Genomic DNA, 26,831 nt, shown 5'->3' with positions numbered 1-26,831 from the left:
CCATTGTGAAATTTCAGGTCTTAATCCCAGCACAAATCTGTAACTGAAATGGGTCATGTCTTTCATGTCTACGTTATCGATACCACTGTAAGTTTTGAATACCTGCAGTAATCTTTCATAAAATGAGTGCACCGTTTCATCACGTTCCTGGGTGGTTCTATCTATTCGGGTCCAATCTGTCTCCTTTGCTGGCACCTTTTTCTTGAGGTATTGTATGACTTGCTCATACTTCCTCATTACTTCAGGTGCGGGAGCTCCTGTTTTCTCATCTCTGGGGAATTCCTCACTGGGCCAATCAATTTCAATTTTACAGTCGGTCCACAAATCTACAGGGACCACAATGTCGAAAAACCCATCCAGGTCTTTCAAGAGGCATTTCTGAACTTTTATGAAGCGTTCTACCTGCCTCTACCAGTCAACTGGCTTCTCACGTAATTTCGGGAAGTCATTTGTAAATGACACAATATCCTGTCTGGACCAAGGGACATGGACATATTTTCCTCCCGGGACCTCTCTCATAGGGCACAATTTTTCCGTTGGTGTTACTTCCTTTAACACGAATTCTGAAGCCTGGGACTTAGCCCTGCTGTCTTCCTTTTTCTTTGCCCACCTGGTTCTCCACTTTCCCACCTCTCCCCACTTTTGCAGGAGCTTCAACAATTCCTTTACTTGGATCTGTTTCCCCATCACATTCAGGCTTTCTAAATCCTTGTCTGAAAAATCTACTCTGTAGGGTTTCTGAAGAATTTTGGAGCGACTAACATCAATTCCCATTTCTGTGGCTGTATCCATTATCTTTTCGTGGAGCAACCTAGCACTCCGGGTAAGGTTTTTGCTGATAAACAGTAATTCTTCTTCACTGTACGAGCTTAGGCGCTCAACTCCTACGTTTCCAGCCATCATTTCTTCTATTTCTATTCTTAATTTATATATTTCCAATGCTTTAGGTTGGGGAGTGGTCTCCTTCTCTAGCTCCTTTGTCCATCTGTCCAAATCTTCTGGGGAAACTAAGGTGGCACTCCTAGCCCCAGTTGCACCTTCAATCAACACCTCCTTTGGTCTTGTCTGGCTTCTTGCCCCCGATGTACTAATTCTAGACTCTCTTATGGGCAAATCCATCAAGACTACAGATTCACACTCACTTTCCTGATCCTCATCTATGAATACTTCCTTCCTCGGGGTCGGGATGCTAGGAGTAGGCAGTATTGGGGTGATAACAGGAGGATGGGGACTAGTCAGGTCATTTCTATACAGTGGAATAGCTGGACCAATAGTTACTGGAATAGTCAGGGAATCAGGATGGGGATGTATCTGGGCAATGGTTCAAACTAAATCCTCTCGCTGTTTAGCCAGGGCTTCTTTCTCTTTTTCCTGCAACACCCTTTCTGCAGAATTGCCATGCAATACCTGAGGTACCAAAGAAGGATAAATACTTGGGGCAGTTGGAGTGACTAATCGGGGTGGACCTTCCCCGAACGGCTGATAATTTGGGACCGTGGGTCTAGGTCTGCAAAACCCATCCCCCTCACTGGCTTTACTGTCTGTACCTGTTCCATCTGTATCACTATCCCTCCTACTTCTGGGATATTTGGCAAAGGGATTTGGAGAATGCATAGGCTCTGACTCTGCAACATATGGAGGTGGATTTACATTAACAAATCTTCCAGGTGCTCATCTTCTGAATCCCCCACGGGCATTAGGTGATGGGTCTTTTCTTTACATTTCCCTTTTCTCTCTTCCGATACCCCCATCATAGGGAACAGCCCTTCAGTCAACATAGATTGCCTCCACTGTTTCATTTTCTGCTCTTTGGTCTGCGTTTGAAGCCTCGGATACCATTTACTCACTCCCTTATCCATCCGGGGTTTATCTCGCTCTGCAGCCTCAATCTCCCATTCCTCCAGGGCTTCGTACTGTGTCAACCTAGGTCTAGGGTGTAACTCATTCATGCGGGTCCTTAAGTTAAACAGAATCCGACCATTAAATGTGCCTTCAACAGGAAATGCTAGGATTCCGTCATCTACAGTATACTTTGCCCAATTTTCTAACCAGACACAAGTGTGGTACCCTTTATCAAACAGCATGAAAGAAGCAGGGGTATTCGGCGGGGGAATGAGCACGCCTTCCCTCGTTCTAATGGGCTCGTCAGTTTTGAAAAAATTCTTTATTTTATCAGAGAAGGACAGTTTCCTCTTTACTCCATACATCATGTGCGGTCTACCTCGTCTAAGCTGATCCGTATGAAATCCTAGGTACTTTGGGTTCGGTATGAAATCTGGATACCACATGCAACTCTCCAGACTCGCTTCTAACTCGGCTTGATTAATTTTGTTTACCTTTGTGCTTCCAATGCTAGCGCGACTTTTATTTCGCACTACCCAATCAGGTCAGAGAATACAAATACTGTTAACCAATGGGTGCGCGGCCTTTTCGCAAGACTGAGTCTCACGCTTGGGCACTCAACCCTCCTTTACAAATTCAGCTCCACTACACACCCGCTGTCTTGACCAATGCCAGCGTGGCACGGAGTGACGTCAGAGCAGCTCTCCGACTGACTCCCTCCTTCACAAGGTAACGGAAACTTTTTACTCTCTCTAAAGTGCAAGTGCACGTTTTAGTCAACAACACACAACGTTTGCCACTATGTCTGAGTGTTCTAAAGAGAAAAAAGACTTTTCTTTCGCTACTAGTAAACCACTTCTGTCTACTTTTCATTCACTCTGGATAGACTTCTTTGCCTGTCCCTTCACTCTAGTAACATAGAACCCGTTATTCTTCTGACTCATCCACCTTAGTCGGGGATATGTACTGTCCAGGATTTCACCAGCGAACTATTTTACTTACCAGACAAGCCTCAGAGACCCTACTACTCCTTCCGTATGCGACCCTTACTAGGTGATATCGCAATGAAAGTTTTATAAAGGACTCGTAGCTATCATTCACTCCAGAAACAAAGGTCCTAATTAGTGCTTCCAGTTATCCTTAACCCTGCACTAATACCTCGAACTTAGTGACTTCAACAGCTAACCGGATTCTGCTCACCGTTAGCTAAATACTTCCCCGGGGATTCGGACTACACTGAACATTCACAAACACTGGTTAATATAAAATTTATAGCAGCAATGCAAAAATCATATACATTTACATATAAATCCTTAAAATATTTCAAAAATATTTGAACCTAATACAGTAGAAAATCAGCAGCACATTTAATTTTCACAGTTTGTTTATGACCTATCCTGTCTACCTAATCTAACTAGTCCAAACCATCCTCTGGCTGCCAGAAAATTACTGATAGAGCGCGCAGTTATCCCGGGCCACCTGTGTTACCAATTCTATACACGCACTGGGCCCTGGCGTGCGAATTTTCCAAACACCACACTAATAATTTGGGTGAATCGGGAGAGGATTTTATATTTCTCCTCCTGCACGCTGCTATGAGCAATTAAGGTTTGGTTTCACCTCTGCATACCATGTACCTGACTTACCACAGGCACAATTCTTACGACGGACCTGGAGCTATCAGGGAAAATAGTAGACAGGCCTAACATCAGATACTCTTTATAATCAGTAAATACTTTCCACAATTCCGTAAAATGACCACAGACACCTGAGGATGTTTAAAACTTTATATAAGTTCTTTAGAGAGAATATGACAAAGCAATAAGTGATAGGCAGAATAATGCGTCTAACATCAAAATCAACACTATAAAATAGCTATAGATAAATGCTAAGACCATTTGAGTACACGGGAAGACTAAAAGGTAGGAGTTTTTAGAACAAAACTAGTCACTGCAATTTTATACTAAAACATAGGATGTGGATGGGACCTAGAACACGTACTTAACCTAAGTGTTTAAACTATTCTTACTAAGTTCACCGCAATCAGGCTAAAGGTAAGGGAAAAATTGGAACATACTAATATAATATAACAGTAGGTAATTTCCTAAGGGAGGGGAGAGAAGTGGAACAATTCTAGAACAATTGCATATAACTCGTTCTCAAGGTGATAGAGCAATATCACGGCAAGAGTGCTTTATTAAGGAAGGAGAGAGAGAAGTCAAGAGAGAGAGACGCAAACCCACAGGTTAATATTTACCTAGGTCTGAGAGAAGACTAACCCTGGCCACGGGTCAGTTGGAAGGACGGGGACAAGGACCCTCAGGAAGGAATGCCAGAATGCGAGCAGGTACAGCTCACGGACAGTAAGGACAGGATACCCCTCAGGATTTGGGATCAGGACTGGGCTCACCAAGGTACGACCAACACCCACAGCTTCAGAAGCAACGCCAGCGTTACCCCTTTCTGCAAGTAATCCGCCAGTAACCCCGATTGGGTTTTCGAATTCCCCAGCAAAGTGCTTCGCCAGCACTTAGGATTATTTCCACCCCTTAGGAGTTTGTGGAAAGTATGGACAGAGTGCTCCGCAGCACTTCAGATTGAGCACCTATAGAGTTCGTAGGGTCAGTGACAGGTCTGCTACTCGGACAAGTCGGACAATTTTCCTAAGCTAAACTAGGGCAGTTATACTGTTTTGGGGTCCCTCAGACCACCCACTAATGTTGCAAGTGACAGTTTCCCACATTATGATTGGTCAGGAGAGGTGGTGTGGTCATTACCACCTCCTAGAATTCAACTTTCTCATCCAAATATTAAAATTTTCCTACCCGCCCCTTGGGTTCACGTTCCCATGCATAGAATACAATAGAAAATCTGAGTGCACAAGACATTGCAACAAAATCAGTTATTCTCAAGGTGAGTGTCCTCATCTTGTGCTGGGTTTCTCAGGCGCATTTGGCTTCTGGGGCCAGCTGGCTGGTTTCAGCTTCTGCGCAGTTAGGACTTTCCCCGGTCACCTGACAGGGTTCAGAGGAGCCTCAGCATGGCGTCGCTCATGTATGCCCCAGCCCACAAGACGCGGTACATGAAAAGTAAGCGAGAACGAATTAAAATCACATATAAAAATGATCACACTGTATACCATGATAAAATACTAACCAACCCTTATTTTATAATGACTATAGCATTATTGTTTAGTGCGGAAAGACAGATAGGCAAAAGCAGCGGTAGCAAGCGGAGAGCATGGTGAGAGACAAGCGGCCATATTTGCTACAGTGCGCATGAGCACAACTTCCCTCCAGAATGCGAGTGCGTCACATCACATGGGTATGACCGACGCATGCGCAGACTGAATTTCAGCGAAGCAGCCGATTTTAGTGCAAGCTTCGTTAGTATGACAAAAGACATACAAGCAAGCATCCTGGGGACACCCGCGTGTTTGGGAAACCACTTAATAAAGGACGAACAATAGTGTTAATATGATTATACGATTTAGGCAAGGGTTTTGTATGTGAGCAGGGCGCTGGCACGCGAATCCCAGCTCCATCAACGCCACCGCTTGCAGGGCTTGCTTTTCCTTACCACGCAGCAGGAGCAAAACGCCGTGAGCCGCAAGACAATTAGCAGCAGCAATAGCAGAGCGTCCACCACCCAGCTCGCCGCGTCCATGCTCTGGTTTGGCAGATCCATTCAGGGGAGACAGTAGGATCACTGAAATCAATCACACGCCATCTTGCCTCTCCTCCCAACCTTTGTTTTTTTCAGTGCCACGATACACAACGCTCACCACACTACTTTAACTATAACTTAGCCCTCCACCATGCACACTGTTCTCATAAATGTTGTCATTTGAGATGTCATGTGTCTTCTTGTTATAAGCTCTGTCATTTAACATGCTGTAAGTAATCTAATACAAAATGGAATAAGCAGTGCATGGAGAAAGTATGAGCTATAGTTAATGTAGTGTGGTTAGCAAGCTGACAACACTGTGTATGGAGGTGCTCGAGTTATGGAACATTTCGACTGGGGCAGAAATTCTAACTGTAAGTTATAACAATAACTTTAGAATTTCAAATGTTTAAGTTGGTTTTGCACACATAAACATGAATAAAGTTTTCTTAACTATAACTTGGTCTTAACATTAGTTTTTTGCATTTAAAAAGTCTCTCTCTCTCTATATATATGTATATATATATATATATATATATATATATATATATATATATATATATATTCACTGAAAAAACCATAGGTTATAGACCATATATAGTTAGGAATTCGCATTTACAAAACCTTATTTTACTCACACAAAACCATTGAAATTCCATATATAGTTAGTTGCACTAACTATATATCGCGCACCCGCAATCCACTGCTGATGATGTCACATATCACATCATTCATGACATGGTCAGTGACATCACTGATGACATCAATGATGACATCTCAAATGACATCACTGATGACATCTCAAATGACATCACTGATGACATCACTGATGACATCTCATTTGACATTACTGATCACATCACTGATGATATCATTCATGTGATAATACGATGAACCTCTTCAGACTCTAATATAACCTTAGATACAATCAGTGTAAACAGACACTCACAGACTGTCACTCATCCATGGAGTTACTCACACACCTAGTCAGTCATGCAAAGAATCAATCACACCTCCATTTCCTCAACTATACAGTTATACAAACTTTACTTATTCAAACATATACTAACACATATTTACTCTCTTATACAATCCCTGATACAAGTTCACAATGATCCATACAGCCACTCACACATTCACTGGCTCTTATGCACAGTTATTTATATATGTCAACTCTCACATGTACTGTGTTTTACATATGTACTTACTTTGACATGTAGCACTGAGATATCCATTCACTCACCAATACACTCATGCACACAGTCAACCGCCCATACAGCTGTTTCCACATGCACTTTTGAAACCATACATCTAGTGAATCAACTGCTCACACATCTATGCACAGAGTCATACACCTCCCAGCCACCCACACACACACTCAGTCTCCCATACAAATACTTGGGCAACTAATCAATAACCCATATAGTTACTCATATACCTACTTATCAACACATGCAACAGTTTACAGAACAACAGACATAATGATGCACAAATTAAGACAGTTTAGTCACTAACCCATGCACTCAGTGAGACACATTTAATCACTCACTCATACAGTCAGTCATGCACCTACTAAATCCTTCATCCAGACACTTATACATCCACTCATTCTTCAATATGTAAGACATATTTTAACTTTACAGAAACATACAGTCACTGGATGTTGTCATCAGTGATGCCATCAGTGATGTCATTTGAGATGTCATCAGTGATGTCATCAGTGATGTCACTGACCATGTCATGAATGATGTAATATGTGACATCATCAGCAGTGGATTGCGGGTGCGCGATATATAGTTAGTGCAACTAACTATATATGGAATTTCAATGGTTTTGTGTGAGTAAAATAAGGTTTTGTAAATGCGAATTCCTAACTATATATGGTCTATAACCTATGGTTTTTTCAGTGAATATATATATATATATATATATATATATATATATATATATATATATATATATATATATATATATATATATATATATATATATATATATATATATTGGTAAAATGCCTGTCTTTTCAGAAACTGAAAAGTTTATGCTTCTGCTAAAATTACTTATTATATTTAAAGAAAACAATGTTTCAATGGTGACCTAATGGGTCCTGAAAAAACAAGAGGAATCACTTAGATTTGATTAAGCGTGGGCGTTAAATCTGTTCCGCTCGCGGATTTTGCGGATTTTTGGTAAATCCGCAATCCGCGAACTCTCGAGGATTTACCGAAAATCCGCAAATCCGCGCGCTGCGATTTTTTGCTTGTGTTCGCACTGCTCGCGGCCCGCGGCGCGGGCAGCAACAATCTCGCACTCGCGAAATTACAAAAATTACAATTGGGGAGGGGTGAAGGAAGTGGCCCAGTCTCCAACTTCCTGTTCCTGTCCAGCAAGCTCCTCCCATTGGGGTGAGGTGAAGGAAGTGCCCCAGTCTCCAACTTCCTGTTCCTGTCCAGCAAGCTCCTCCCATTGCTTAGTCCATTTCCTGGCCACTTTGAATTCGATCTTGACTGGGAAGGATTACTTTTTGTGGATGCTGCTGGATATTTGGATTTGAGGCCTTTTGGATTACTTTTGGATTCGAAATTTGATTTCACAAGTAAGTTGATAAGTTGATGTTGTTTGTTTGTGGTGATTTTTGTGTGTGTTTTTCGACTTTTTGGGGTGGTGTTGGGGGCTGGCTATGTTGGTGGGGGGCCATTTTGAGGCATGGTCCTGCAGGTCCTGGCCATGTGGATTGGGTCAAGCGGCCATTTTGAAGTCAGGCAGTGTGCTTTGTGCCATAGGCCCACCCAGTCTGCTCTGATTTCATTCATTATGCCCAGGGGGCCTAAATTTAATTTTGCAAAACTTAAAGCACTTAGCAGGTGTGCTTAGCTTTGCCACAATAATGTACACTCACTGGTCAACCGGAGGGTGCTGTGATGGCACCGAGGGTGGCATGGGCGTGCCAGCCAGAGGGTGGCATGGGTGAACCAGAGTGCCAGTGTTGACAGAGGATGGCAGTGCTTTGCTTTCCCCCAATAATGTACACTGGTGAACCAGAGGGTGCTGTGATGACACAGAGGGGACATGGGTGAGCCAGAGGGTGGCATGGGTGAACAAAGGGAGTGCCAGTGGTGACAGAGGGTGGCAGTGATGAAGAAAGGCTTGCAAACAGGCTGGGCACGTAGAAACAACAAGTTCGCAAAACTGGCGACCCGACAAGTAAGTTTGCAATTTGCGGAATTGTATGAAACCCTTGCGAACTTGCAGAAACCCGTGCGAACACACACAAAAAAAATCCGCAAAATTCGCGAGAATTCGCGGATTTTGCGGATTTTCGCAATCCGCAAATCCGCAAATTCGCGGATTGCGAATTTGCAAAATCCGCCCATGCTTAGATTTGATATTAAATCAGTAAGGGAGCAAACCATGTAGGGCAGCATGTGAAATTTTAATAATTTCATATGTATATATACGTCCAGGTGCTCACATCAGTGGTAGAGTGCGTATAGTGACATAAGTGAAAAAAGTGAAATAAACAGAATATCACAAATACAACAAGGGGTAATCAACAGAGATATATACAATGGGGGAACATTTTCCTTGGGGGGGTGTTGACGACGTTTCGATCTTTTGTTTAGTCAAGATCATCATCAGGACAGGGGAAGCATCCTGAAACTGGAGGAAGTTAACATACATTAGCCCTGGGCTCTATTTTTATCATTCTTTCAAAAGTGAATGTGTGCTCCCAGTGACATGATTGGTTTAATCTACATGCACTTTTTATACATATTTACATGATAACCGTGTTTTTGGGGCACGCAGGATGCCTTTTTTGAGGCCAGAAACTCTGGTCCTAGGAACGCGCCTCTTCAAAAATTCATAGAGTTGGAAAAACGTATTCTTGTAGAAGACACTCAGTGTTGCTAAATCGTTGCTGCTGCTTATCTTGGGTATAGTCAAAGGGCAGACCTATTTGGTGGGAGAGTGTAGTTAATCATAATGGTCATCTGAAATATGCTTGCTGATCTAAAATTAAGGAGGGGATTCCTTACATGTAGATGGGTTAAGCTTAGGTCTATAAGACTCCGTTTTGTGACATTCAAGGGGTATTCAGGATGATCGACCCTAGATTCGATTCGAAATTGTGCCTAGCAATTTCTGTCTATGGCCTGTCATTTTGCTTTGCATTATAGGGCTTTATACTGTGTAGAATCTGCAAAATGGCTTCAGATTTCTGCATATTCACCCTGCTCCTTCCATGCAGTCTTAATCATCATATATAAATGAGAAGCCACTTTGAAGAAAATGGATGGAATGTTGTGTTGAAGAATGATACCAAGACCTTTGCAAAACAAGAGTTTATTAGTGGAGATCTTGCTTGAAACTCTTGCTGTGTTTCATGATGTTATTCACATGACATTGCTTTGAGAATTCAGCAGGCACCACTGGTGGGGTGAATTTATGAAGAAATCAATTACCTTGGCCAGGGATATTAACAACTGTAGCCTAGGGCTATCTTGATAATCTGGCCTCGCCAAGCCCCCGCGGCTAACTTTAGGCAACCCGAGTAAAGTCTGGGTGATGCTTCGTCTAACAGCTCTGTCTCACATGATTTTTTTTAATAAGATACGTTTATACTTGAATATACTTGAATATAACATTTTAATGTGTACCTCCCTGCTTTTTTCCATAGACATAAGCTAGTGTGTTATTTGGTTGGCTTTAAAGCACAGCATGATTGAAAATGCCACTGCCAAGATGCTTCTTTGTGTTTGCTAGTTCTAACGTATCCTATTCCTATGCAGTTCCTTGAAACAGGTTTTTAATTATAGAGCACTAAAGAAACATGTCAAAAAATAAATGTAAATGGCTATGTTGCTCCAGACTTGTCTTCTGCAGATTGCACACTGGCACCCCAGGCATTTGTGTGCGTCTATATTTGTGAGACGCAGTTATGGAATATGGAGATTTTCCAGGAATCTACAGCAGGAAACTTGAAGCAGTTTTGTGGGGCCAAGCATAACATAAGGTTACAATTTCAGGGTTTCCCAGACCTCTGCTCTAGCGGGACTGGCTCCATGAGCGTGAAAGGAGACCAGTGAAACTGCAGAATGAATTCAGTTCTGTTCTCTAAAAGACCTTCAAGTGCAGTCATGGTATATGGGCTACTGAAATAGGGTCATTCAGGGACAGCTTGTCAGTGATGGATGGGAATAATATTGCTGTAGTTGTAAATGGGTTTTCAGGAGGATATTACAAAATAAAACAAGTAATACAAATGGATTGCAAAACGAGTTAGGTTTGGACTCAGTGAGAGACAGCCATGCAATACGATTTAATGTTGCATTCGAAATTTGAAGTGGGTGCTTAGTAGTGTCTGGTGCAGAGTTGAAAGGATACACGTGTCCAACGCTGTCTGTAATGATGTGTCTTTCCTTTCCTTCCTTCCTTCCTTCCTTCCTTCCTTCCTTCCTTCCTTCCTTCCTTCCTTCCTTCCTTCCTTCCTTCCTTCCTTCCTTCCTTCCTTCCTTCCTTCCTTCCTTCCTTCCTTCCTTCCTTCCTTCCATCCTTCCTTCCTTCCTTCCTTCCTTCCTTCCTTCCTCCCTCCCTCCCTCCCTCCCTCCCTCCCTCCCTCCCTCCCTCCCTCCGGCCTTCTCTTCCTTCCTTCCTCACTTCCTTCCTTCCTACCTCCCTCGCTGCCTGCCTGCCTTCATACCTTCCTCCCTGTTATGTTATATTATGTTAAAATGGGACTTTTATAGCGCAACGGCTACTCCAAAGGAGTGTCCCGGCGCTTTGAGCTCCAGACCATGAAAAAGAGCAAGAAACATAACAATAACAGAAAAAGGGGCCCCAGAGGGGAGAATTATCCAGCAAACAACCAAGTTTTCAAGTCTTTCCTGAAGACAAGCAGATTAGAGGTGTTTCGCAGGGACAGCGGCAGCGAGTTCCAAAGCTTAGGAGCAAGGAAGCTGAAAGACCGGCCGCCTAGCCGAGCCTTTTTAATGCGTGGTACCCGAGCCAAGGCCAAGGTTTCTGACCTGAGGGAGCGTGCCGGTCGATAAAAGTCAAGCCTCCTCTGAAGATACTTGGCGCCAGTGCCATATAAGGCCTTGTGGGCAAGAGTCATGGTCTTAAACAGTATCCTCTTCCGCACCGGGAGCCAGTGGAGGGATGCAAGAAGATTAGAGGCACTAGTGCGACGGTGAAGGCCAAAAATGGCACGCGCAGCAGCGTTCTGGGTGATCTGCAGGCGTTGGAGGAAATATTCAGGCAGGCCCAGATATAGAACATTGGCATAGTCCAATCTGGACCCTATGAGGGCCTGAACAGTGATCCTCCGATGTTGCTCCGAGAGTAGGGGGAAAAACTTGCGCAACATTCTGAGGATCCCAAAACAGGTTCCCGTAAGGGTAGAGACCTGGGATTTGAGCGACAGCTCGTTATCAATTTTGACTCCCAGGTTCTTGGCCCACTTAGAGGACTGTGTGGGAGGGAACTTGTCAGCAGGCCACCATCCTCGCCAATCTGGTTCAGAAGGGCATCCGAAGAATAGTATTTCGGACTTATCCGAGTTGCACTTGAGGCTGCTTTGTGAAAACCAGCTAAAAACAGCCCCAAGGCACTCGCGGATCCCTTCGCCATCAAACTCTTCACCCTTGCGACAGGTGAAGAGGAGCTGAGTGTCGTCAGCATAAGAGACGATCCGGGCCCCATAGGACTCCGCCAATGTCGCCAGAGGGGTCATCAAGATGTTGAAAAGAGTGGGGCTCAGGATAGAGCCCTGAGGCACTCCGACTCCCAATGGCGGCATCTCGGCGGATCCGGGTGGAACCCAGACCGTCTGGCGGCGGTTGGCCAAAAAGGAAGAAAACCAATTGAGCACCGTCCCCCCTAGCCCGATGTCATGGAGCCTAGTGAGGAGATCCTCATGGGGGACGGTGTCAAACGCCGCCGACAGGTCTAGCATAACTAACAACACCCTGCCTCCCATATCCAGCACCTCTCTGATGATCTCCGAGACTTCCAAGAGCGCCGTCTCGGTGCTTAAGTTGGAGCGGAATCCCGATTGGGATTCATGGAGCAGATCATTAGACTCCAAAAAGTTGGAAAGCACGCCATGCACGTGCTTTTCCAAGATCTTGGTCAGTGCTGGGAGGAGCGAGATTGGTCTGTAGTTGGAGGGTGCCTCTGGGTCAAGATTGGGTTTCTTGATCAGAGGAATGACCATGGCTTGCTTCCAGGTCAGAGGCAGAAAGCCCTCGCTCAAAGATAGATTAAGGATGGGATTGGCTATAGGGTTTATGGCATCTGCCACTCTAGCCAGAAATTTTGCCGGGCAAGGATCTAATGGTGAACCCGACTTGAGGTTCCTCATCAGGGTTAAAGATGTAACAGCCGAGAGAGGAGGAAAATCGAGCAGAACTGGGCCCGGGGGAGACAGAGACGCTGCCTCAATCGGCCTCACAGACACATTATCTGGGTCTCTCTGCGGGAAAGAGGCCTGGATTTGCCTGATTTTGGTGGTAAAAAAATTGGCAATAGTGTTGGCCCAGGTCTCTGTCGGGGCACTCTGAGTAGAGATAGACCGGGGGCTAGTGAATTCACGCACGATTGAGAAGATCTCCTTACAGGAGTTGGCAGCATCGTCAATCCTTTTGGCGAGATACCGTTTCTTGCTCTGAAGGACAAGTTCATGGTATGCCTTCATCGTTGTTTTATATCGTTGTTTAGCCTCGGGCTCATACTGGGCTCTCCACGCACGCTCTACCACTTTGCATTGCCTACGGGCAAGGGCTAGTTCCTCCGTGAACCAGGGGGCAGAAACCCGTCGAGCAGCGGACCTGGGTGGCTGGAGGGGAGCGAACTCATTGAGTCTGGCAAGAAGCCAGGATTGCAAGCTCTCCAGATCTTTCTCCAGATCCCCAGTGCAGACCACAGGGTGATCAATTAGAGCATGTGTGAGCATATCTGAGGTCACCCGGTGAAGTGTCCTATAGCTGCTGCCCTGCTGTCTCGTGGTGCTAGCAGGGGAGGCCGAGATAGAATGTATTTCGAAGTGGGCCAGAAAATGGTCGGACCAAACGATTGGCAAAAGTGTAACATTCATGATAGGTATGGTGGAAAAAACCTGATCAAGTGTGTGGCCTTTATCGTGGGTTGGACCAAAAAGATAAGGGGAAAGACCCAGGGTAGATGTAATATCCAACAATTTGATGGCATTTTGGTCATTGTGGTCGTCCATATGAAAGTTGAAATCTCCCGCCAGTAAGCATTGCTCCGATCTCAGGACAAGGACCAACATGGCCTGTTGAAGGTCCTCGAGAAAGGAGCCCACAGGTCCCGGGGGTCTATAAACAATCATACCCTTCAGTGCTTGTTGCGGCGATAAGGAGATGGTGAAGGCTAATGAATCAGCCCCTTCGATGGTATGTGTGTGCGTGACCGTGCACGGAAGAGAATTCTTCACAACCAGGGCAACTCCACCTCCCCTTCCCTTGTCTCTATCCTGTCGATGGATGGTGTAGTCAGTGGGAATGGCAGCCACTATGTCCGGGTTGGAGGAATCATTAAGCCATGTCTCGGTGAGCATCAGACAGGTGGGACTGATAGTTGACAAGAGATCAAAGATCTCTTGAGTGTGGCGATGCAATGACCTCGTATTGAGGAGTAGACAGAGGTGTTTAGAGCTACTCTCCTTAACAGGCAGAGGGGAAAGGAGGGAGCGGACAGGGTGCCAAAGACAAGCAGGGCACTTATGCTTACCCCTATACCGGCTTGGGAAGACTGACAGGCACGACGCATTACAATTGCGCAGCAACAGGAGCTCCTGAGCGGAATAGGAACGCATAGTGGCCAGAGGTACCTGCCACGCCGAACGCTTCCAGGACGCTGACGGGCGCAGACGGGCAGGACTCTGGCACGACTCCGGCGCAGATCCGGCGCGGCCGCTGATCGCGTCCGCTGCGCGGAGGGAGAGGTGAGCTTTTTGTAGCGCTGCTAGAGCGCGAGGGTGGAAGTCCTACCCCCAAGATGGCTGCCAAAATGAGATCCCAGCCCTCGGCGTCAATACTCAGCCGAGGGCGGTCTCAGAGTCCCAGGCAAGGGAGGGGGGGAAAGCGAAGCGCTTACAAGCGCTGGGAGATCGAAAAACAAGCAGCGCTGTGCTCCTACACGCTTTTAACACAAGCGCGAGCACAAGCTGCAAAAGGCACACAATAAAATTGTAATTTTAAAATACACGAGTCAAGTGTTCACAAATGAAAGAAAAGTAGAGAGACCTCCCGGCTTCCGCCTCAGGAGGGGAGAAGTAGGTTAGAAGCTCCCTCCCTTCCTTCCTTCTTTGTTAGGCGCACTCCCCTCGGCACACAGGGAGAGCTTCAGGTCTCAAATTCTAATTCCAGCATGTTTCACTCAGTCTTAGTAGGTTGGTAAAGTTGGTGCTACTACAGTGGATATTAGTTTGCTGCAACTACATTGAATTCTAGTTGGACCGGCTAATTGCATCTCTTGGAAACTGGGCATGGATCTCTCCAGAGGGCAGCATCGGCCCTAGCTAGGATTGTGCTTTTGGTGGGCATAAACATGTCATACATGGCTGAATTCTGTCAAGAATTGCCACCATTAAGCCAAGAATTGCCACCGTAATGTCCGGATCAGCAGTATGCGTGAAGCCAGTATGATCATGCCATGGGGCAGTATGCAAAGAAATTCCACCAATATGCAACAGCCTAAATTATCATATGAGTGGCCACCATCATGCCATGAATATCTACATTATACCGCCATTACGAAAATAGTAATCTGTGGGGGCTCGTAGATATGGTCCCTTGACTTCTGGCCACTGCATCTTGGCCCCCGCCCATTCCATTTGAGACAGTCAAGAACATGGGAGATATATTTGATCGAAAGTGGTCTTTCTTACCTCAGAATCAAAAAGTCTAGGCCACGGGGATAGGATAGCTCAAGCTGCAAAGGCTTCAGAATATGACCATGAATCTTGTCAGGGGGGTCTCAGAAAATGTGACCATGTGTCACAGGCAGCACACACCTGTTCTGGCCTCCAGGAAAGGCACGGTCCACTGTAAGTGTTAAATCAGGATCACAAAGGTTTAGTAGAAGATGTAGTTTATTCGTGGATAAAAAGAAGCATCTCCCAGTGACACGTCTTAAGGCATCGGTCAGCATACAGCAACTGACTCTACATCTCATAACTGTGCAACGGCCCGATAACAGATTGTGCCATGAAGTAATGATAACACATTTAAACAACAACAAGTTATTCATTGAAACACAAAGCGCGAGGAGACAGCGCGCAAGAGAAACAGCACGCGAGAAGGAGCGTGCGTGCATGTGCATGACTCAGAAGCATACACAACACACCTTCCCCCCTTATAAAACAGAAGAAAAGAAAAACAATAAAAAAAAAAATAAAAAAAAAATAAAAACTAACTATCTAATTTCCCCTTCACAAAAACAATAAAATCTGACATCCATTTAGGCTTTCTTATGGATCTTTTTTGTACAGGCAATTCACTGTCATTGACAGATGTAGGTTGAACATCCATATTTTGACTAGAATTGCTTTCCACACTTGAACAACTAGATGTTGCCCCATCCTTATTGCAAATAGTACCATCACCAAAACTCTCATCCAAAAACGAATAATCAGAATGATTCACGGTGGAAAATTTCTTGTAAATAGACTTATCTGATTTAAGGACAGCAATCCTGTTGAGATTCCATACCTTATTATTCGACAATCTCACAGAATTTTTAAGGACCTCAACCACTTTAAAAGGACCCATGAAAGAAGTTTCTCCTTTTTTGACCTTCCAAGGTTTCTTAACCTTTACCATCATGCCAACTTCCACAATTGGGTCAACTTTAGAACCAAATTTTTCATTAAAGTATTTGCTGTTGTTACAATGAGTGTGAGCAAGATTTTCTTTAACTCTACCCAGATCTACACCTGAAAAGGTTGATTTAATCAACCATGACGGATTCACTTTAGTCCTTGGGAGTCTTCCCCTCATGATCTCAAAAGGAGAATAACCAGTCATGGAATTTACAGTAGTCCTGTACATCCACACTTTTTTAAAGACTTCAACTTCCCATCTCTTGCTCTCATTTCCCACTGACTGTATGGCACTTTTCAAAACTCTATTAAACCTCTCTATTACGCCATTCCCACTAGGGTTATACAGAGAAGTTGTTGAATGCACAATGCCTAACCTAGAAAAATAATCTTTAGCCTTATTTGAATTGAATTGAACTCCATTGTCCGTAATAAGTCTAACTGGCAAACCTTCTTCAGTGAATACCTTGTCTAAAAAACACAAGACAGACTCAGTATCAATCCTTTCCACAATCTTGATGATGGGCCACTTAGAAAACACATCAATAGCCGCAATGACATACTTAGATTCTAAACCAATAGGACCCATAATGTCCATGGCAATGGTTTCCCATGGGTTATCTGGAATAACCTGCTTGCCCATATTGGGTTTAAGAGTGATCAAAGACTTGTCAGAATTCGCACAAACAACACAGTCCCTGACAAAACGTTCAATAAACAAATCCATACATGGCCACCAGAACAAACTTTTGACTTGCTGTTTAGTTCTGACCATACCACTATGACCCTCATGACTTTGTGACACTATAGTCTTCCTCACACCAACAGGTGGAATGACACATTCACCTCTTTTAACCACACACTCATTATATGAAAGCTCTGATCTTACTTCCCAGAAACTTTTAAGCTCTGGACTAATGTATTTTTTATCTGGCCAAGCAGTATTAGTGTAATCAGCAACACTCTTCAAAATTCCATCCTCCTCAAATTCTTTACACCACAAAGTCTGATCAATAGGGATAGGACCTTCATCGTGAACCATAGCAATTTGAAAGTCATCCCATTCATTATACAAATCTTCCTGAATGGGTAAAGGCATTCTAGACAAAAAATCAGCTGAAACATTCTCCTTCCCCGGAACATATTGTATTTGGTAGATAAAATCCTGCAACCGCATGGACATACGTGCAATACGGGCTGAAGCTCTCAACATTCCTTCAGTGGTGAGTAACCGCACTAAGGGCCAGATGTAGGTAAATCCGATTTACCGACTCTTAAATACCGACTCATACCGATTCGGTATTTAAGAGTCTGTAAATTGGAAGAAGGCAGATGTAGGTAAAAAATGACCGAATCTGTAAGAGTCGGTATTTACCGAATCGGTAAATACCGATTCTGTATTTCCCATTGATTCCTATGGGCCTTGAAGCCCATAGGAATCAATGGGAAATACAGATTCGGTATTTACCGATTCGGTAAATACCGATTCCTTCAAGGGTGCAGGGAGTGTCACTTTGACACCCTCTAGCACCCCAATTCCGGACTTGTGTGTCACATTGCACAGGTGTGCATGCACAGATGTGCATGCACACCTGAATTCGGTATTTTACCACCCAATAGGATTGGGTGGTAAAATACCGATTCTCAAGGGCCTGTGGCACTCTAAGGAGTGCCACCTACATGTGAATTTTCCGAATCGGTAAATATACCGATTTGGTATTTTATTGATTCTGTAAATTTACTGATTCGGTAAATTTACAGAATCGGTAAAATATAGGCCCCCTACATCTGGAAACACTAATACCGGTCGGTAACGGCCGAATTCGGCCGTTACCGAAGGGTATTAGGGCTCCTACATCTGGCCCTAAAGGTTTATGGTCACTCCTCAATGTACACTCTTTTCCCCAAATAAATACTCTGAAATGCTCCAAAGCCCAAATGCACGCTAACGTCTCCCTTTCTATTGTGGAGTACTTCTCCTCTGAAGGTGTAAGAGCTCTGGACGCATGAGCAATGACAACCTCCTTGCCATCCTTGTTCTTTTGAGAAAAAACTGCGCCAAGCCCTTTCGAGCGAGCATCCGTGGTGATAATATTTTGTAGAGAAGGGTCAAAACAAGAAAGAGCATTGGCAGAGCAAATAGCATTTTTTACATCGCAAAATTCTTTCTCACACTCATCCGTCCACTCAAAGGCAACCCTGTTCTTGATTAGTTGTCTTATATTGAATGTCCTACAAGAAAAATCAGGTACATATCTAGCATAGAACTCAACTAACCCCAAAAATGATCTTACATCATCCTTGGACTTAGGATGCGGTGCAGACTTGATAGCCTCTAATAAATCAGATTTGGGCTTAATTCCTTCCTCACACAGTTCATGGCCTAAATAGTTAACAGAATGAAAACCAAATTTGCATTTTTCATACTTAATTGTAAGACCATGTACATTCAATGCACCTAAAACATCTTCCAAAGCAGAAATATGGTTTTCTCTGTTGTCATTGAAAACGAAGATGTCATCCTGAAAACAGACGGCATTCTTGCAGTTCCTTAAAATATCTTGCATCACCCTCTGAAAGATGGCAGCAGCCGACGCCAAACCAAAAGGCATCCTGTTAAATCTAAAACACCCAAATGGGGTGATGAAAGCTGTTAGATCCTTGCTCTTTTCACTAAGCTCAATCTTATGGTAGGCAGCAGATAAGTCTATGGTAGAGAAAAATCTGGAACCACCAGCAGAAGATAACTATTCAGCAATGCGAGGAAGAGGAAACTGATCCACTATAATAATATTGTTAAGATGGCGAAGGTCAATGCAAAGTCTGACCTTGCCATTGGCCCGCCTGGCAACCACTATGGGCGAAACCCATTCAGAAGATTCAATCCTCTCTATTATGCCTTCTTTCACTAAAGCATCTAATTCCTTTTGGACCTCCTCTCGAACTGCAAAAGGAATATTTCTCGCTTTGTGCACTTTAGGACACGCATTTTCCTTTAATCGAATTTCATGTTTGAAACTGGTTAACCTCCCAATATTTTTTGAAAAAACATTAGGAAATTTTTCTAACAACATAGCTGAAATACCATTATGTTCATCCACTAACATCACTGGATTTGGACTATTTGGATTTAAAATAATACCAAGTTTGCCAAGATCAAACCAGCTTAGAACTGAAGGACCCTTCTTAGAAATGTAAAGTTTAGCGATGCATTCCCTATTTTTGAACCTGAAAACTAATTTTCTAAAACCTAAAATATCTATTCTTCCACCTGAATATCCTTCAGGATTGATGTCACTCTTTTCTAAAAAACCTCCCAATCTATCTACAAACAACTTCTTCCACACAGATTCACATACAATAGAGTATGGTGAACCAGAGTCAGCATACATGTTAATTTTAACCCCTCCGATAACCATGTCACACAATGGCTTTTTCTTAATTACAACATCATTGACATTTAAGATTGCAGATTCTTTGATATTTAGGACAAATGAGCAGTTGTTGGAGTCATTAGAGAAGGTATCATCTTCACTGTTATCACTCTGTTCAATACATTTGACTTTCTGGTTGAGTTTGCTCTTTCTGCAAGCAGAGGTAAAATGCCCAGACAGTCCACAATTCGAACATTTTTGTTTTAAACCAGGACAAGCTTTGCTATTAGCCAGATGTGATTTGCTATTACACCTATAACATTTTAAATTGGTCTTAAACTCTTCCGAATTATTTTTGGCATTGTAATTTGGTTTCTTCTTAAAAGAATCCTTACGCTTATCATCATATTTAGAATTATTTTTTGAAACAATCTCCTTACTTATAGAAACATCTTTCCCTTTAACTTGTTGTGCACTCCTACACGAAAGTTCAGCTTTTCTAACAATGGCAACAACAAAATCCAAATTTTCATCACCATTAATCCACAACCTTTCTTGTATAGTTTCATTACATGAATGCATAACAACCTGATCTCTAATCAGATCTTCTTGTAGATTTCCAAACTTGCAGTCTAAGGCTAGTGTTTTAAGGGAGGAAACAAAATTGTCAACAGATTCTTCACTTAACTGTTTCCTTTGAAAGAATTTATACCTAGAGATTCCTATGCAAACCTTTGGAGAACAAAATTTATCAAAGTTAAATAATGCTTTTTCAAAAACATTAGCATCCCCACTGGCTTGTGAAGCAGGCAATTGGTTGAAGGCTTTTAACCCTTCAGGTCCTAAGCAATGTAGGAAAATACCTTTCTTTTCAGGGGGTTTCATTTTACCATTTGCATCTAGGGTTTCAATATAATTTAGAAAATAGGCTTTCCACTCAATCCAGGGCATGCAAGGAGAACCTCCAGCTGCCCAATAACTCTGGGGTGGGGAAAGCATATAACCCTGTGCACACATGTTAGCACTTTATACTTATACTGTATATAAATAATAAATTAACAAGTGGAACAATGCGTTATTTTAAAGAGAAAAAAAACAGTCACAAATTCAAATGAAAAGTTGAGAGGTTGCCGAGTTTTCCTTGAAACTGCTTCACTCAACAAGCGAAATCCGATTGAGAAATAAACATTAAGTCACCTCCTTCGCTTTTAGAGTTTTCAAACTGCCGATGAATAAACTCAATCCAAGAATAACTTCTTCTTCGTGAAATCCGATTTTGAGAAAAAAAATGAAGAAGTCACCTCTTTTCTTTTCCGAGACCGGTAAAGGGGAGTGGCGTTTACACGAGTTGATCCAATCACCTCTCTGCTTGGAGAAAACCAATGACGGCTCCTCATAGACAAACGTTGCGCAGCGTGTGGAAGGAAGTAAATGAAGAAAACCTTCACGCTTAGCTGGCAGCAAACGATTTTCAGAAAGGCGTTTAGGCGATCAAGGTAAAGTAATCAAACCCAACTCCCACAGTCTTAATGGATGTGTAGAATAAGATTGAAGATCCAGAAATTAATCTTGTAAATTTTCCAATCTCTCGGTGCTCGATAATTTCTTGAAAACAAAATAAATAGAAATGAAACCAGGAAATGCCTCCAAAGTGTTCCGTCCCTCGTCGCCAGATTGTTAAATCAGGATCACAAAGGTTTAGTAGAAGATGTAGTTTATTCGTGGATAAAAAGAAGCATCTCCCAGTGACACGTCTTAAGGCATCGGTCAGCATACAGCAACTGACTCTACATCTCATAACTGTGCAACGGCCCGATAACAGATCGTGCCATGAAGTAATGATAACACATTTAAACAACGACAAGTTATTCATTGAAACACAAAGCGCGAAGAGACAGTGCACAAGAGAAACAGCACGCGAGAAGGAGCGTGCGTGCATGTGCATGACTCAGAAGCATACACAACAGTAAGTGTCTCCATTTACCTCATAGAACCCTCCACAAGACTGGTCCATACGTTTTTTTATCTCACTTATTGACCACGTACTAGCCTGCTTGGCTGTTGCGTTCTGGCGCCGCTTTGTTCCACACATGGTTCTTATTTAACAGGTGTGCAGTTGTAACACAGCCCTTTCACTCTGGGTCATAAGCTCTGGAGTGACCTCACACAGGGTTTGTAGCGTGTGCTTATCTTTGGAGCTTTAAGCTAGGCTTCAATGACCCCCTTTCTTCCCTGCTTCAGCCCAGCCTGATTTGAGTGGGCCTGTGCCATGCTGCATTCCTGCTTCAGACCCATTTTTGGTTTCCTCTTTTAAATGTTTGTGTAGTAATGAAGTACGTGGCCAGGGTGTAGTTTTAATCAGGTTTATTAGGTTGCAGTTACAAGATGTAGCGTTCATTTGATGCAGCCCAACCAGGAGCAGTCTGCCTGCTGCTCAGCCCATACTCCAACTGTCACACTCAAGTATCCAGACACCCAAACATTCCATTCATATCCATCACACCAACATTCAATGCATCACATTCACACTGGCTGAGCAGCTAGGGAAAAAGTAATAAGATAAATACAATGCGGGTTATTACAGTTTGCCTTGCCCTTGTTTATGTTCTTAGTGGAATACGGTGAAGGTGTGCTCAGTAAAAAATAATTATAATACCTACTAATGGTAACTCACATCCCTCCTGCATGACAGATTTGTCTATCCATGTGGTCATGAATGTCTGAAGTCATGATGTTTAGCCCATCAAAAGCACACAGCTTTTGCAAATCTCATTAGCTTTCAATAACAAACACATGTGGTTAAGTGGTTGTGCGCTGTTGTCTGCTTTCATGTTTGCTCTGTTGTGCTGTTTTTATTGTTATGCAGGCTGCTTTGTTCTTGCCTTTTTGGTATATTTTGTTGGTTGTACTTGGTTTCATTGTGTTAGGGTGTTGTGTAGTTATTATTGTGGCATTATTGCATCTTGTGTGTTATAATTTTGCTGTGTTATTTTGGTTGTGTATGTTTGGTGTTACCTTCTGTTTTTGCGTGCCATTGTTTAGTATTGTTTTTGTTGGGTTACATTGTGTGTTGCTGTCTTTGCTTGTATCATGTTATGCTGTTATATTGTGCTATTGTGTTTTTATTGTGTTTGGCTTCTGTTGTTTTGTATGCTGTTGTGTTGCACTGTTTTGTGGTAAATGTGTTTGTAGAATCCACTTGTAACATGAAAGATTGAATGTGATAAACCTGTGGTGATTTATTGTTGTTTTGAGATGTAAAATAGTTCATTGTGTATTGCAATAGAAGCCCACTTTAAGAGACCCAAATAGCTAAGAGCACGAAGTAAGAGATGTTTACTCTGGTGCCCACTGGACGTTTATACCTTAGTCACAAAAGCTCTGACAGACCTCTCCGCTATCAAGCTAAACCTAAAACAATTTCTTTGTGAGGGCAATTGGCAATGACAGACATTTTGGTGGCGCGTCTTACAGAGGTGAATGGGCCTTTTCTAAGTCTATCAATGCCAGAGTCTTACCTTGGCCTAGTTCATTCTTAAGTAGATTCTAGTAGTTGTTGTGAGCGTTAATCTACGCAAGACTTACTAAGGAAAATGTGTGGGTGGCAATTTCAAATCGGAATATAAGGCATCTTCTTCTAAAGTGGGTGTATCTGTGAGGACCAAAGCCATACGACATTTTCAGCAATGCGTCTTAATATGTAAGTGAATCCCATTAAGATTGCTAGTACTCATTGCATATAAACGTATTTCGTGGCCAGCAAAAAAATCTGCCATGGGTCTCCTTCTTGTTGATCAACAATGGACACCAAAAGGCGTGGTGTTGGAACAATTTCTAGAACAGGGGCGCTGGATTTGTGATTTTAAACTCCAAACCATAAATTCAGAGCCCACAGATCTCAAGATTGGGAGTGCCCGGCCTCCTCTTCCACTCCTAGCCCATAACTACTACGTCAAGATGTGCTCTCTTTGATGAGTATGTGCGAAGGACACCGCTTCGGTAGTACTTATTGCAGTTCAGGAGTTCTGAATGAGTCAGGAATGGAGTACGGGCAAATAAATACCCCATGACCAAGAAAGAGAGATGATAGCTTGGAAGAGATCTATTGTGATGCATCACTGCTTTAATATTCACTAGAATAGCCACAATCTGAGGAGGAGATTGAAGTTAGTAACATAATCAAGGATTTCACGTAAAATGGCGAAGGCACTGCTCCTCCTAACTGCTCGAAGTTTACTGCCGCCAGCACTGCTACAGATAATCCCGAGTTCCCTCTGTTTGGTTATTATTTAACAAATGGTAGGCAATTAGAGAGCAATAACCAGGGAGGCCCAAGAGAACCTCAGAATATTTCACCATTAGGGATGGAATTAATCTTCTCACCTTTTGAAGATGTATCCTTTTTACTTGAATAGCAATAGATTTAAATGAGTATAAATGATATAAGAAGGCCTGGACCAAAGGCCCACTTTTGGGTCAGTGAAAAATCTCTAAGAGAATCTGCATTTCAAGGATTGATTTAGTTCTGTATGTTAAATTCGAACAAATACTTTTTGTATTTCCTATATCATGTTCAGTATCTTTTTGCTATGATTATGCATATTAGTCTGTCAAACATATTTACATATCAAGTCAAGAATACTTTATTTCGACTCTAAAAGAGCCACAAAAGATTGTACACACATATTTTCATTTAAAAAATAGCAAGTCCACATACACAAAATTTACAGATTTTTAAAATGATTAATATCTGCTGCGGATCTTTAAAAGAGTAAAAAGATAATTTAAAATACAATATATGATCTAAACAGTTCCTAGGGAGAGTAAAAACTCCATTGCCAGTTTGTAGTTCATAATCCCTGCAGAAAATAATAAAGGGGCGAATAAACTGTCTCCCTTGGGGGTTGTAAAATCCACAGAAAATAATAACGTGCGTAGTGCTTTGAGGTGAACAACTGTCACACGGACAAACAGGGAGTGAAGCAAACCACGAACCTTGAAAATGGGAAAACAGCTAAGAAATATACAGTTTTTAAGCGCATCCTTGTCAACAGAAATGTCCTTCTTTCGTTTAAGTCAATTTGCAAGCACAGGGCAGGTTCTCTTTGTGGTTGTGAAAGGCGCTCTTGCCGACCAATCAAACTACATATAGGACTAGCCCGGACATAACTTTGATAAAAAAAGGGACTTTATAGTGACGGATGATACATTTTCTAATGTGTCGGGGTTTGTGTAATATTCTGGAACACCCATTTTGGCAAATCTCGATTTGACACACCTAAGCCAAGGTATGTCTGAGCTATTATCCGGCTTCATGCAGTCTGTCAGTATTGTTCTGCAGAGGGCAGCCTCTCAGTTCTTCCAAGTTTTTAGTCTTTGAAATAACTCAGACCAACTTCCTCATGACAAAAAGAAACAACAGAATTCTGGGGCACTGAGAGAAGTTGTCTTAGAAACCTATTCTCTACTATTTGAAGTGATTTAAAATGTACGTCCCCCCATACCCCTGCCTTGAAGGTTACCACAGGTGACATATCAAAATCTTTATGCATTATTAGAACATTGGACTGTTAAACACTCCATTGAAGACAATGGAGTTCTCTGGTTTTCTAATGGCTGGTAGAAGTCGCAGCATATTATAAAATATTGTGTATTTGTAAAGCGCACATATCACCCAAAGGTATACAGGCGCTGAATAACACTCCAATGCTTGTTCACAGATGTTGCTGTCAACAAAGGACTCACGAAGCCCAAGGAGATTTCAACCCGCTACAGCTCTGTGAGGCCTTTGTTAATCCCCTTGCGCCTTTGCTTTACAAATTAGAACATTCTGCCCTCTAGGGGCAAATGTTCTAATAGCCCTAGAGTCCTTTGTAGTGGACTCTACATCCATTAAAGGCACGCTTCTTTGTAAAAGACCGAGCCGAACACTGGAGAGGCCCTTTAATGGCCAGTAGAGCCCGATATGTCGGGCTCTAAGGCTATATTAGAACATTGAAATGTTGAGAGCTCCATTGAAGTCAATGGAGTAGCTCCGGGTTTATAATGACTGGTATAAGCCCAAAATTCCAACATTCCAATGTTTGTCTTCATGGTTCTCTCTTTTAAATTTAGAACATTCTACCCTCAGTGGGTGGAATGTTTTAATAGCCTTATAGCCTTCTGCCTCAGGTTATACTGGCTGTTAAAGGTCCTCGCCCTAGTTATAGGCCCTCGCCTAAAACTCTGGTTCAGGGCCTTTAAAAATGGATATAGCCTCGGCAGTGGACTATAAGGCTACAGTAAAAAGCTATTGAGCTAGTTAATTCCCTTCATTAGGGATATGGCCACACACACCATCCCTATACCAAGATTTATAAGCCAGTGAGCAAAGGCATATTAAATACAGCTTTTAGAGTTATTAAAATCCTGAACTCCTTTAGATCACTGTGATATTTAAGAACTGATAGTCAATGTGTCTCTTTTGAAGGTGCAAATGAGGCATCCACGTGGCTTTGGTTTCAGTTTATTTGATTAAGTATAGTCATTTGGCAAAAAACTCCAGAGAAAGGGTTATGGCGTAATGGACTCTCAGGAACAAAATACATAGAGTAAGGAACAAGGGGCCAGATGTAGGTAGCCCTTTACCGATCGAAATCGGCCGAAAATACCGATTTTCGGCCGTTTCCGATCGGTAAAGGGCTAGGGAGATGTAGGTGCACATATTCGGTAATTTTACCGAATCGTTATTATTACAGAATCGTTAAATTTACCGATTCGGTAATATTTACCGATTCGGTAAAATTACCGAAAATGCTATGTGGGTAGCCGATTTTCTATTGGCACATGGCTTACAGAATCGGTATTTTACCATGGAATACAAATCCATGGTAAAATACCGATTCCTGTGTACATGCACATCTGTGCATGTACACATGTGCCATGTGACAGACAGACGTGCCCTTAGGGCATGTCTGTGTGCCACATTGCACACATGCCTGTTTTGGGGGTGCTAGAGGGTGTCAAAGTGACACCCCCTGCATCCTTGTGAATTCTTTAATTACCGATTCGGTAAATACCGAATCGGTAATGCCTAATCATTCCTATGGGCTTCAAAGCCCATAGGA

The sequence above is a fragment of the Lissotriton vulgaris genome, unplaced genomic scaffold, assembly GCF_964263255.1.
Source record: "Lissotriton vulgaris unplaced genomic scaffold, aLisVul1.2 SCAFFOLD_472, whole genome shotgun sequence".
Classification (NCBI taxonomy): domain Eukaryota; kingdom Metazoa; phylum Chordata; class Amphibia; order Caudata; family Salamandridae; genus Lissotriton; species Lissotriton vulgaris.
Note: the sequence above shows the minus strand (reverse complement) of the source record.